This window comes from Aphelocoma coerulescens, chromosome 3, assembly GCF_041296385.1.
Source record: "Aphelocoma coerulescens isolate FSJ_1873_10779 chromosome 3, UR_Acoe_1.0, whole genome shotgun sequence".
Taxonomy (NCBI): domain Eukaryota; kingdom Metazoa; phylum Chordata; class Aves; order Passeriformes; family Corvidae; genus Aphelocoma; species Aphelocoma coerulescens.
Window position 1 is genome coordinate 67,062,696 of NC_091016.1, and position 14,564 is coordinate 67,077,259.

Below are 14,564 nucleotides of genomic sequence, written 5' to 3' on the forward strand. Positions count from 1 at the left end.
GCTCCCGCGGCACTTTTTGCACCGCAGGCAATGCCGAACCGAATCTCCTCAGCTTGTACCCGCGAGGTCTGCCCTAGAGCACGGCTGAAGACAGGTACAGACACACACACGGAGGCATTTCAGCGCCAGGTTGTATCTGTTGGGGCTACAGTGGCCATAGCGGCACGGGGACAGTTGTCCCCAGGCTCCGGATGTGGCGGCTGTCCCATCTCCAGCCCCGTGCTGTAGTTGCAGAGGAGCCAGCCAAGGACGACAGCATCCTCCCCCACCCTCCCTGCACCTCTGGGCTGTGCAGCAGAGCCCGGGACTTCATGTCACCCGTGGCTCCTGGTGAGTTCTAGTGTGCAGCTAAACAACCGGAAAGGAATGATCTGCTTAACCAGGAACTGCAGTCTCTCTTTCTGCAACTTGCTATGCCCATCCAGGTTAAGCTTGGGATCACACTCCTGGAAGCGGTTTTATAATAGTGCTCCCTTGTGGCAGTGGTAAATGGAGGGGGAATTGGATCTCTGGGCTGCCTGCTGGCAGGTGAGAGGAGGAGGGAAGGGAGCAAGGGAGTTTGTGTTCTGCTATTGAGGGACGCATCCATGGGAAATGTCATAGTTTCTGAGGAAAAGTTTTAGCTGTTGTGTGCTTGCAGGCTATTGCTTCCCTGACTGTGTAAAGTGATTCTTGGAGATTCTGAGACTTCACTAAAAATGTTGCATGTAATATCTATACAGTCTTTCCTTGTTTGCAGTCCCACACCAATGTGCTGTAAAAATTAGGCCAATTTCTGAACAAACCCAAATGTGTTGGCATAGTGTTGCACAGAGCTCTGCGTGCTTCCCAGCTATGGAGCTCTGAAGCACACCAAAACCTGCTGGAGTGGGAATACTGCTGTTAACCCCAGAGTGGCTGTACAGGACTGGATGTGGGCTGCATGTGTGCTCCCTGTCCTTGGAGGTGTGCTGGCCACATTGAGTGGGCACCACTTCCCTTCTCCAGTCTAGAGAGTGGTTTATAAGCTACTAAACACATACTGTGTCCTGAACAAGTGCAGCCTCAGGCAGGGAGGGCTGGTGGGTCCTGGAGCTCTTTCTCAGGGAGTAAAAGCCATTGCTGAGCATTTTTGCTGCCCTTGGTCCTGCTTTCTCACCTTCTAGTTGTGTTTTAAATGGTCCCTGACAACCACCTTCACTGCATGTGCTCTGTCTCGGGGACCTGTCCCAAACTCACTCTGCACTTTGGAGCCTTTGTCCAAGTGCCGTGTCTGGGAGACAGGCAGGCTGCCTTGGCTCAGTGGATGGGCTCCAGCGAAGTGAAAGAGCCCTTCAAGTTTTGTCTGCGGAAAGAAAGGAAAGAGTTTTCCCCAGTAAGGGTCTGGCATTGGGCTGGTGCTGTCATTGACTGTGCTCTGTTTATCAAAATGGAAAGTCAGTGTGGGGCCTGTGCCCAGGATTGTTGTGGCAATCGTCGACCCAAGGAAAGCGTAAGAGAAGGGTGTTGTGCTGGAGCCAGCTTAGGGGGCAGATCCGCTTTGTGTACTGCCAAGAAACATTTGTTGCTTGTTGCCAGATCCCATGTGGGGAAGAGTGGATACTAACTACGGAAAACAGTCCTGCTATAGAAACCCACCTTATTTAGACAAACAAGCACCACCTGTGGCCAGTGAGAGAAACTTGGGAGAAGCATTAAGAGGAGGCTATGCTCAGAGCACGAGCCTTTCTGACAGCAGTACTAACTCTCATTTTCCTTCCTTGTCTAGACTGTCTGACATAAACAGAGAAAGCAGAAGAGTCTCCAAGGAAACTTTCCACTTCATTTAGCTCTAAGGAATGTATCTTCTCAGTTATTTAGGACAGTTCTGTAATGGTCTTAACTGTATAGCTCTGTACCAGCCTCTGGGTGTGTCAGATGTATGAAAGCTCCTGTGCTGCCCAAGTCTGATTCCAGCTCTTCAGACAGCACGCAGACTGATTTTGGCTGGACATATGGTTAAGAAGATGCTTTCAGAAGCTGATCTATACAGAAAGAAGTTAGAGGGGGGCTGAGTAGATAATGCAGCAAGACAAAGACATGCCAGCAGGGGGAATAGGATCTTGTCTCTATGATCCCCTGTGTTGAGTGAGCATTCAATTGCCCCAAAATATACCTCAGACACATTCAGTGCTCATATTTCCCATGCAGGACACTTAAATGTGACTTCTAAAGTTCTCAAGATAACTTGGGTTGGACTTTATATCTGCTTCAAATGGTATGCAGCTGTCTGCATGTGGGCTGTTGTCTTCATGTCAAGGAAGCACAGCAGTATTTCCTCCAGGCTCAGTTTCTGGAGCATGTCTAGGATCCATGGTTTCTCTAGCTAAGAGTTATGTCACATATCTCCCTCTGTCACTGAGGAAGTGCTCAGGAGTGTGGCTAAGTTGGCATTGGGATGTGCTGGCACCAGGCATTAGGTCTCTTAAATTTATGCTGTTGCAGCTCAGGTATAATCAGGACTGGAACCTTTTCGTAACCAAAGACCTCTAGAGTGAACCTGTGTTCAGTAGCCTTGGTGTGATCCCAAATATGCAAAAAAATGCAGCCAAATCAACACTTTTTTTTCCCCCTTAGTTTTGAAGTGTCAGGATCTGCTTATCTTGCTTAACTTGAGTTACCTGTCTTCATAAATTAGTGTTCCTTTACTTCCCTCTTTGCCTGCCCAAGTGAACCATAGCTAGGTGCATGCATGTACCATGGGAACATTTACCTTTGGTTGTGCTTTCTGCTAGGAAACAGGAGGGAGCACAGATGCTAGGTATGTCTCCCGCACACTGCTAATGCAGAAGTGGTCACTTCTCCAGAGTGAATGGTGTGGACATTGATGTGCCTTCCTCATGGGAAGCTCCATACTGCTATTTTCTCCCCCAAGCTGCAGGTGTACCACACTTTTGTGTGCACTTTTGTGCACTTTTGTGCAGCCCTGAGAGGGTTCTCCCAGCCCTGCAGACTCTGCACTGATCACTCAGGGAGGTGCAAACACTCCCTGTTGTGTTTTTTTACCCCTGAAATTGCCACGTGTCATTTCTCTTTTACAGCTCCCTAAAGCAGCAACACTTTCACTGGTGTGCTGCACTGTGGGATTGTTTTTATTCCTTTGAATGCAGTTGAAATTTAATTCACTTGGATCTATGAGTGTTTTCCTTATTCCCCAAGATGAGAAAGATGGCTTCAGTTCTCCAGCCAGTGCCCCTGCCCAGCACGAGAGAGAGCAATGAACTGCTGGGCTGTGAGGCAGTGAAATCCAGAGGGGAGCAGCAGATATTGAACCTGAGGAGATCCTTTCCCTCTGTCTCATGAGAAGCCCAAGTATTTTGCTTCCACGTGGGTTGAGAACTTGCATTTTGGCTATGTTTGCACTAACACCATAGCCCCTGAGGAGTGGCATGGCTTATATTTTCAGGTCAGTAGAGGAGTGAGGGGTGTCTAGAAGAAATGTGAGGTTGTCTGAAAAATCCTTTGCTGTGCATGACCCAATAGAAAGCCTTTGAAATCATGTTTACATTTTCTTATATGTGTTTGCTATACTGCTGTTTATTCTGTTGCACTGTTGGCTGCAAAACCTACAGTCTGTGTTGAATGTTCACAAACTGAAGTGCCAAAATAAGCACTGCCAAGATCAAGACAGTGGCTTAAATAGCACAAGATTTAAAAAAAAAAAAAAACAAGAACTGCTGAGATCTTCTGCTTTGCTGTCTGTTCTCTGAGTCTCGGGACACACGTTCCTTAACTTTGCTCCATGCCCTGAATGCCTAGGGATTTAGAGGGGTGGTGTGGTTTAGTCCTGCATCTCCACTGCTTGCTCTTACCAAAGAGGCATTTAGACCAGCAGGATTCTGTGCTGCCGTTGTACCTGGCTAGATTGACAATGCACACTCTGATCCCAGCTCTCACATTTATTCTTACTTGAGCTTTTGCCTGCAGCACCTCTGTAGTTAGAGTAATTTCCTATGGGGGATGTACAAGCACCTGGAAAGTGTCTGCTTTCCCTGGTTCCTCTTTAGACAATCTTGTAATGGAAAATAATTTTTTCCACAGTGTACCACATGGTTGAGTGCTTAACTACTGTACTGGTAGCAGAGTTAACAAGAGCGACATCAAACAGTGTTTGCACAGCGTCTCCTTCATTGCGTGGTCTTGATTTGTGTGGGGAGATGAGAGGTTGTGCTGACAGCTCATGTGCTTCTGGTCCCCAGCAAGACCTGTGCAGGCTGCTGAGCTCCCTCTGCCTCCTCTCTGTTGGATGGGACCTGGTACCCACCGCTCTCCACACCTCTTGTCCTGTGTCCTGCCCTCCTAAGGCATGTGGCTTCTCGGTCACGTAGCTCTGGAAGTGGCAATTCCTCCTCCCCAGTTCCCTGGAACTGCTGTCTGGGATGTCGTGTAAGGTCTTCTCTCCTACTCACGGTTTCTGCAAATGTGTGTTTAAACTTCAGTGTGTTTTGTTCTGTTCACAGCACTTTCAAGATAGTTAAAATCTCTCTGGGTTAAATTGTACGTTTCTCAAGCAGCAGTCCCTGTACCTCACTCTCATTGAACTTGTAAGCTGTGGCCCACCATTAGCTTTCCATAAATGACATCTGTGCAGTGGGAGACAGCAGCTTGTCCCATGTGCCAGGCTGGGTTGTGTACCCTGGCTGTGTCACATTGCTGTGCTGTGGTGAGAGCTGAGCACTCGTCAGTGCCTCTGAAATCAGCCTGCATGTATCTCCATTTTGGTATAGGTGCTTGCGTTTGGCAGGCCTGTATTTAACGCACATAGTTTCAAGGAGTGGCGAAGCAAGGAAAAGTGGAAGAAAGACCCAAGACATGTAGAAACTGTGTGCTCTAAACAGAGAGCTTTTCCTAAACAAAGAGAAATTGTTAGTTACTTCAAATGTAATGCTGAAATCCTGTGGTAAGGAAGGCAGTCCAAGCTTCTCCTCATCCTGGAAGAACACATAAAACGTACATCCAAATTTAACTATGTCCATATTAAAAAGTGGTCTGGAGAAGTGTGCATTTTAAATCAGCCCTCTTCAGTGAGTAACTCAGTCATCAAATCAGCTCTTCATTAAACAGAGTAAAGTACTCTTTGAGGACTGTGGAGTGTGTTCATGTTTCACAGTTCCAGTGCAGCTATTTCACTATTACATAGTTATTAAGTCCTTTTGGGCATCTTGCAGTGGTCCTGGTTCCAGCAAATCTTTCCAACTGTTGTATTCTTCCTGCTCTAAACTGATTATTTTTCCATTGCAGGAGCTGGTTGTACATTTGCCGTAAAATAAGAGGCCACTCTTCAAATGGTTATTTGTCATGTTTACTGTATAGTTGAATGCAATATTTTGACTGAAACTTCTTTTTGAGAAAAAGTGCAGGATGGCTGGAGCTGGAATGTTAGTGTTTCCTTGTCTCTAAAAAGAAGACAGAAATAAGAGAAATTGAATAGTCAATATAATTTGTTTTAGTCCCTTCTTTCAGAGTGGCATCCTTGAAAGGCTGTACAGAAGGGTTTGGGTATCAAGGAAAAACTACTGAGTTTACCTTAAAATTCCCGCAATGGAAAGAAGCAGATGTAACTGGCAAAACATGCTGCCATGGCTGGAAGCTTGTGATACCCAGAGACCAGCCCCAAGCCCTGCCATCTGCCTGGCCAGCCCTCTCAGAGCCCCTGGATGCTCGGGCTGCTGAGGGAGGGGAGTGTGGGAGCAGCACCCAGTGCCCACTCCTAGCACCCACCCTGCAGCCTGAGAAGTAGCCGGGCTTCATGTTTTCAGCCTCAGGAAGACAGTGCTTAATTTTGCCTTTGCTGCTGAGATCTTGGGGCAGCTCTGAGAGCACTGCAGGACACAGGCTGTAGCCAGATAGATGGAGAGCTGGATTTAGATGCTGTAACTCCTGCTGGGTAGTGTCTTGCTTCATGTGGCAGCCCCATGGAAGTACCTAATGGCATCAGAACCTGGCCCTGCATGAGCAATTAAGCTGCACTTTCACATAGTCTGCATGTCTTTCCCTTTCATCACCTTTTGAAGCCATGCCGAGTTTGGTGACGTACTTGTGTGGTCTTTAGCATGGGATGCGTTGCAGATGGCCCTCAGCTCGGGAGCCAAGAGGCTGCAGCAGTGTGAAGCCGACAGCGATCCGGTGCCTTGGCCAAGGGCTCGCTGCACTTTGCAGGAGTGGATGCTCTGGGTTACATGTTTGCAGCCTTGCTGTCTGCATCAGCTGAGCTTCGTGTCAGCCTTTGTCCCAGCTGTGCCATTGGTTTGATGTTTCTGGTCTCCCAAAGAAGAGGTGCTATAAAAAATTTATAACCAAATGGCAGCCGTGGAACTGGTCCTTTTGGCTTTGCTGGTCTGAGACTTCAGGCTGATTTCAGATCACATGTATTTTTAATATGTGTATTTGACATGTGTCTAAGGTTGTGTTACGGGGATGTGGGTTGGGGATCACAAGGCCTGGTTTCATTCAAAGGTCTAAGACAAACTTTCAAAGTGACATCTCATCTTTCCCAAGCTCCACTGGCCCTGTTTTAAAAATGAGTTGAATGCTTTTTCCCATGCTGCAGTGCCGAAGAACTGCCCAACCTAATACCCTACTCTCTTCTACTTGAAATTTTCCAAACAAGAAGTAATGACTGATATCTTGCGAGTTGCCCAATTGCCCAAAGATGAATGTATGCCGAAGCAAAATTGCTGTCTTTACAAAGAAACAAAGTCAAGAGAAAATGAAATTAAACAGAAAAGATCTTCTGTGATGGAGCAGCAGCAGTATTGAAAACCTAGAAAGTCTAAACCTTGAACAGCAATATTAGCAAGACAAATTTTCATGTTACATGTGTGCAGTAATGTATTATTGTGTTTGCCATGTCATGATTGCTGTGCCAGGGCACTGAGTTCCTTTCCTTCACTCTTAATGGCTACTGTAAATCAAGCCAGTCCTCCAAGAGCCTGAGTACATGCTCAAATGGGAGTCAGGGGACTGAATGCTCAGTGGGCAGTGTACATGTCTTCATGAAAGCCCTTCCCAGTCAGGTCAGAGCTGCTGGATTTCAGTTGCTGAGTGCAAGTTTGTTGCCTCAAGATGTCTCAGAACATACATGCACTTCATCTGCCCTCCCAGCAAGTCAGCCCCCAGTGCAGGATGTGCCATGGCTCTTTGGAAGTGCTGATTGCTGAGGGCCAGACACCTCTGCACACACACTCACTTTTCTCTGCAAAAACAGCTGTTTAAATTACTCTCAGGGAGGGATGGTGAGTGCTATGAGACCTTGTGGGATTCTGGTTGTGTTTGGTATCACATTGTGCAGGTCGGGCTGGAAACCTGCAGCTGATGATGTGACGTGGGAATGAGTGTGAAACCTTGGAGGGATGGAAACAGATTTCAAACCACAACTTAAGTGAAGTTAAAAGAGAAATGGCTTTGCATTGGCTTAAGTCTTTCCTTGTGGTGGTGACAAGCCAGCTGTCCTGTGTTATGCTAGCACAGAGCAGTCACAGGCAGCGTGGTGTGGGCACAGCTGTGCCTGCACAAGCAGCACGGGGGGAGTGTGTCTGGGAGAGGATGGTGTCCACACTGCCTTTGGGAGTGGAGGGAAGGAAATGTCCATGCACGTGTCAACAGAGGGAAGGGAGAAGGAAATACAAGAGGAAGCAAGATTTTTTTTTTTTTTTTTTTTTTTTTTTTTTTTGGTACCACCAGCAGGGAGAGAGGAAAGATTCAGCCCAGTTGAGAAAGCTGAAGTGAGAGCTCAGGTAACTGATAGACCTCCTGGTCTGGTGGGCATAAGCATCAGAGTATCTGATGAGTTAGTAGGGATGTTTCTGCAGGAAGGTGGTGTGCCTGAAGACAGGGGGAATTATTTTTAGCACATGCCTACCTTTCTACTTGTTGCTTTCCTTTGGGAGAAGCAAGATTTTTCTAAAAATCTAAAAAGACCCTTACAGAACAAGCTGCTAGTAATTTCAGTAAGGGTGGCAGAAACAGACCCTATGAATCCAAACATAAGAGCCTCATAAAATTAGACACAGAGTTTGCAAGATTTTTGGCAATGTGAAATGAGCCATTTGGCTTTTTCAGCAGTTAGACCTTCTGCAAATGTATTTTTTCTCTACTTGTACTATATAAATATATTTTTAAAGCCTCCAAACTTTTGTTATGGTTGCAAGCAGTCCCTATAAAAACCGAGAAGGCAAATACTGAAACTTCAAAATGTCTGTAGGAGCTTTTGAGTAATTTGGGGCCCCTTTGTATGGAAGGAAATCACTGTGTTTCAGGAAGCTTTGCAGCTTTAGCAAAATGTTTGTGCTACTGAATGGTAGCAGATGGCCAACCCACAAAACGGTAGCAAGTTGCTTAAGCTACTTGTAAAATAGTGCAAATTTCTTTGCCTTGCCCTTAGCAGCCAGCCTTGTTTTGAGGGATCCAGGGTAGGACTTTGTCTCTGCTGTTGTTGCAGGCCTGCTTCCCACTGGCCACACAGAACACCCAGATTCAGGCTGCCCATAACTCTGTTGAATAACATGTCCTTGCATGCCATATAGGTGTAGGCAAAGCCCTGCGACAGGAGAGGATACCACTGCCACAGAAGTAAGGGTTGGTTTTCGTCAGAAGCTCAGGTTTGAAGAGAAGGGGAATTATTGTTCCTCACTACCTCATTATAGGTCACCAGCATTGGTGATGGGTGGTTCAGAGCTCACAAGCAGAGCAGGCAATGCTGGGTGGGTGTTTTGGTATTAGAAAGCTTCATTCCTCTGAACTGCACCAGTGTCAGCTCGGTGTCACAGGTCACCCAGCAGCAGTCGGAGAGTGGGCTGCATCAATACACCCTTCCACTGCATCCGTCCTTCCAAATCTCCTACTTTGGGTGTTCGAACACCAAACATAAATAGCATAAAATAGGAGTCCATGGACATCAGTAATGTACAGGTCTAGCATGCTGCTAGCTGTGGCATGTTAAAGACTCTGGAAGCCCTTCTTGAGACTTGCTCTCCTGATTTTTGCAGAGGCTTTGTTAACATGAAGGATTGATTTTCTTTCCCAGAGGCTCCTCTTGCTGTATATCCCACTGGTCAGGGATATTCTGTGCTCTGTGGGGAGAAGCTGCAAGTCTTGCACCTCAGCATTGGAGACCAAACCAATGTAGATACATGTATTTTCAGTTTTAGATATCCCTGGGCTAACCCAAGGAAGATGGCATAGATTCTCTTTTGCAAACCTGCAGAGCTGTGGTTGCATCTTTTTGATATGTTCAGATGCTTTTCAAGGGTATTAATTGGGTAAAATCTCTGCCAGCTGTCCCAGCTAGTGTGTGACAAACCGTGATGAGGTGAATCCAAGTGGCTGCTGCTGTGTGTCACAGTTGTGTCTGCTCAGCTATGATAGAGCTGCTTATAATATGTGAAACAGCCCAGGGCTTTGCATGGAGACATTGCTTTGAACATGACTGCAGAAAGTTGCTCTTTGGAAATGAAATGAAATAAGAAAATAATTTATCAGTAATGAAGATCTGTGCCTATACGAGCCCAACCTAATATGAGCTCCTAAGAATAGCAATAATAGTACTGTGTCCATTTCCCTGGCATGCACGTTATCTAGAATCTATGAGTTTTGCACTTTGGGAGCCTTGGAGTGTGTGCCACCAGCTTCCCTTTTAGGGTACAAAGCTACATGTGTACTTTCTGAAAGAGCTTTTGCAATAAATAATGTGGAAAAAACTTACTTAGAAGAATCAGAGCGGGTTATTTCAAGACATGAATTGTGAACAGTTTTATATTAGAGGCAGATAAATAATATTTCAGTGGTTTTTATTTGCATTTTCCATTAAGAGGAAGCAGCAAAGTCTATGTTATTTTAAGATGTATGTTTTCCAGTCTCTGTGAAGAAACTTAATCTCTGAGAGCTGCGAATGAAAGAGCAGAGACTAACATTGAGCCTGCGTTTTGGTCTTAGCAAACCTGCACCTTGGGAAAGCAACTTTTCTGGTTTATGAAAGGCTTTGAAATATGAAATAAAAATGGAGTGTTCTAAATTTTTTTTTTCCTTCAATGAACGATGAAGCTTGAATTCCTACTCTCTGACCTTGTGAGTCTGAAGCATTTTTGGCAGTTTGAATGGAAAGTTGAACATGCACTTCAACGAGCGATGGAATGGAAAGACTTTACATAAACATATGAATCTCCAGTAGATTAAAAAATCTGTGCTATTTCATTGGGTAAGGGAGCAAATGTATCTATCTATACTGAGGTGGTTTCAGAGAGAGGTGTAAACCAACCCCCCCAAACGCAAGTAGAATGCTTGAGCATGATTTGGTGAAGTCTGTGGTATGCATAAAGGAATGAACTAAAAGCAGAGCCACAGCATCCAGGTTGCCAACACTTTGGATTCAAATCCAATCTTCATTTCAGAAATATCTTACTGGTGTTCAAGTGCCCAAGATGAACAGGTTTTTCAGGGGATGTGAAGGTGAAGGTGAAGGTGACTGAGAGTTGTCACTTTCCTCCCAGAGCCTGTCACAAACCAATACAGAGTAGGCTGTAGGCTACCATTTGTCTCCTGGTTTGAGGAAGGGCCATGAAACATCCCAGCAACCAACAGCTGAGAGAAATTTGGAAGGAAATTGGGTGTTTGGATAGAAGTATTTAATGAAAAATAAAATTCTCATATAAAAGTGAATAATATGAACCAAACATGCAAAGCTTTGCGCTTTATTGATGTTGGTAACCACTGCTTGATGAGGTTGGAGTGAAAGCTGGTGCAGAAAGAGAACTGTGCTGCCTGCTGTGACTTCTCATAAGCCTGGTCCGTATCTTCCATCAGGATAATTACGTACAATGTTTTCTTCAGCCTTTGAACAAGCAGGGCCTCATTCATCACTTGACTGCTTCTGTAGCACGTCACTGATTTTAATGAGATTGCACTGATATGAAAGGAGAGCAATGGAGTGAAGATTTAGGTTCATAAGAAATGATCCAGGTGCACAGCATAAAGATGCCACGGTTTAGTTAGCCTCCTAATGAGCAGTGCAGTTTTAATAGGTGTGTTTTCCTTACTGGAGATCTATGGCCATAGCTGTGGGGAGCAGGACAGAGGTTGGCTCACAGAAGCACATGCTCTGGCTCTGACTTGTGTCCCCTGCCAACCCACATCAAAGCTACCTCAGGCTGCGGGCACAGGGGGAGGGAGCAGTGGTGGAGGGGATGCCTGACAGCCTAGAAACAATAATCTCTCATTTTGTTACTACCTCGCCTGTGGGTATCCTTTGAGGTCCAGCTAAAGGGAAATAAGTTGTCTCATGCGTGGGGGTGAGAATAAATGTGGGCAAGCTGCAGTGCAGTGCAGTAACTCACACATCCAGGACCCACATCCAGTCTGGGCAGGGCAGCACCATGCAAGCTCCATGCTGGTGTCAGTGCTGGAGAGAAGAGCATTTGTGGGCTTCTAATACTGTCATTCTTCCCATCCAGCCATATCTGTGTGGGCATCAGCTGTGGGTAGAGAAGCATCAGTTTCACCTTCAACTTAAAGAAAGCTCTGCATAAATTCCCTCATGTGGAAATCTCTAAAGAAATCACTTCCTCAGTGGCAGCTTCACAGAATGTTAGAAAGCCACCGAGACTAAGTCAGTCTGAGCAAATATTCTGTTTTATTCCAGGTTTTCATGAAAGTACCAGAAACTTCAGTTAAATGGAGCAGTGCTAGCAGCTGATGTAATTTCTTCCTACTGCCATGGTGGATTTTACCATGTGCATTTGTACCAGCAGTCAATTCTTTCTCATAGAAACGCATGTAGAGATTGTGTCTCAGAGGTGACAGCTCTCAGTGTGGGAGTCAGTGTACTTTACAAGAGGGATGTTATCCATCCTGGTGCAAGCTTTGTGTTGTCTTCATGCCTTCTTCTGCTGTTGTCATGGAAATTGCCAGGTTGTTAGAGGAAAGAGTGTTGGCTGCTCATCATGGATTGTGCAGCCAAGATCCTGCCTGGGTTCCAAGTGGCACTTAGAGTATCCTCATTCCTCCAACAGCCTTTGAAATGTTTGAGGGACAAGCAGTAGACTGGGGTAGTGGAGAGCAAAGGGAAGCCCTCTCCTCTCTAGGAGCTTGCATGAAAGAGCCTGTTGAAACCCATGAGTTTGCCCCAGGCACCAGTGATAGATGGATGTGTGAGTGCCCTTGGGTCTGCCCTCAGGAGCCATGGAGTTGCTCAGGGGGATCCTGCTGCCTTTGGAATCTCTCAGGGATTTCTTCTCCCACCTTCTCCTGCAGTCAGAGAGAGCAATGTGAGCTGTGTTTAAAGCCCACTTCTCTCCACTATGGAGAGTGATACCACTTGTGGTACCAACGGGCTTCTTTAACATGGTTTAAGCTGTGTTTCCAGGGCCAATGCTGTTAAAGACCCCAGGCTTTGTAGAGGTGGCTGTGAGGAGAGTGATGTGAGGATGGTGCATGCATGCAGCTGGAAGTCAGGGATGCCAAGGGAAGGTGTGGCTTCCAAGTATTCAGGAATGTGTTGTGGGTTTATCTTCTGTGCTGTCCACTTCAATAGACAGTGTATTTTCAAGACCTTCTTTAACAATAAAAATATACATTTAAAAGTAGTATGAGTCAGGTGTCCCTAATTTTCGAGAGGAAACTAACCAAAATTGTAGGTCTGTTCGCTTTGTGGCGATGTTATGTTTGCTCTTAGCTTTCCTGAGATGGTTTTGATGTAGTGTGTGCTTCATCTTAGACTGTTACACACAGAAGTTACCACAATTTATAGTAAATAAAGAACATGAATATGAAAACAAGAACAAATGAGAGGTAAAACAATGTGGTGACTACAGTCATGAACACAGCGTGGAAAGACACAGACTTTGAAGAGGGGTGTTTTATTCCTGACAGTGTCTTGCCATGTCATGAGTTGCTTGGTGCGGGTTCATGTTCTAATTTTCTCAGGCAGGTTTCCTTCCTGTCACTGAACTTTGGACTAGGGATAAAGAACAGCTGGTACAAGGATTATCTGGAAGAAAACAAGCTCAGTTTTAACTTCATCCTCTGCTTTTGTCATGTTTGTGATTGCAGTCAGATTAAATTCAGACTGCACCATTTAAAGGAGCCTCAGGCTCTGATTTATCTCAGAAACAGGGCTTAAGATGTTGTAAGTTGATATTTGTGCTATTTCTACAATTGAATATCCAATGAAGCCAAGGAATGTGAGTTTCTTGCCCACTAGGAAGAATCTGAGTGTCACAGGAGCTGCCAGTTGAGACAGCCAGGAGTCCTGTGAGGCAGTGCTGTGTCAGCACTGGGAAACCTCAGGTGCATTTCAGCAGAGAAGCACTAATACTCGCTTTATCCTGCAGGTGAGGCGTCAAAGGGGTGTGTATGGAATCATTTGGGATCAATGGCTTTATCAGATCCATTGACACCTCAAGCTACTCCTCTTTGTTGATGCAAAAGAAATAGGTGAGCTTTGCTATAAACTTGTTTTTCTGTAAAATCAGTGAGTCCCCCTTCTTGCAAATTAAATTTTCAGTGACAGGCATGATAAAGTACAGGTTTCCAGTGAAGCCAGGGAGCTTCAGGTCAAAGTGGAGTACCACAGGCATTCAGTCCCTCCTTACAGTCTTCCATTTTTAAGTTTAGAAAAGGTTAGACTTGAAGTCAGTAAACAAAAATTGAAAGGATACCTGCATTAACATTTGAAACTCAGTCAGATATTATAGATCTGATTTTTATTTTTTATCAAAAACTTAAAGGCTGTAAGCCTAATTCTGCTGAAGATACCATCTAATCATCTGTTTTCTGGACTCTCAGGGAACAGCTGGAGTTGGAATTATGGCTCTGTCCTGCACAGGAAGAAAAATCCTTATGTTGTCAGTCATTTTGGCAGTATTTCTGGTTGATACGGTTAAGCCATGTAAAAGAGAGCAATCCACCAGAAAAAAAAATTATTTTTACCAGATGAAGAACTTCAAATACTTCAAATGTATGCAAGATAATATTATCAGGACCTTGAAAGATGCATTGATGAGGAGCCCAAAGAAAAATGGACTAATATCAATGCAAGTTAGTATTAGACGGCCAGGTGGAGGAAATGTATCTAGACACAGGGATAGTTTGAGTGGCAGGTTTAAAAGCCACCTTCCAGTGCTGGTTTTGGAGTAGCTGGTTTTAAAAACACTTCCAAAATGGGTCTGCCAAATGATCAGCTTTTTCTGTTTTGTACTTATTAGGGAATTGGGAATAATTAAAGTTTTTATGACATACAAAGTACATTCTTCATAAATGCTGCTCCCTTTTCTCTTAGCAATTGAGGATTTTATTTTAGAAGGGTCACACCCCTACATACTGTGCCTGAATTTACAGAGTATGCTGTATCCATCCATATCCATCTCACTGCCTTATGTTTGGAAGCTTTCAGGAGGCCTGCTGCTGGAATAGGTTTCATGTTTTACTCTCCCAGACGTGGCTGCTGAGTTGAGCAGTGGACTGTATTTCTCCAGGAACTGAAACAGTGGCCTGATGTAAACCATGTGTTTTGGAGACCAGATCATGGACATTAGTGAGAGTGGCAACAAGGA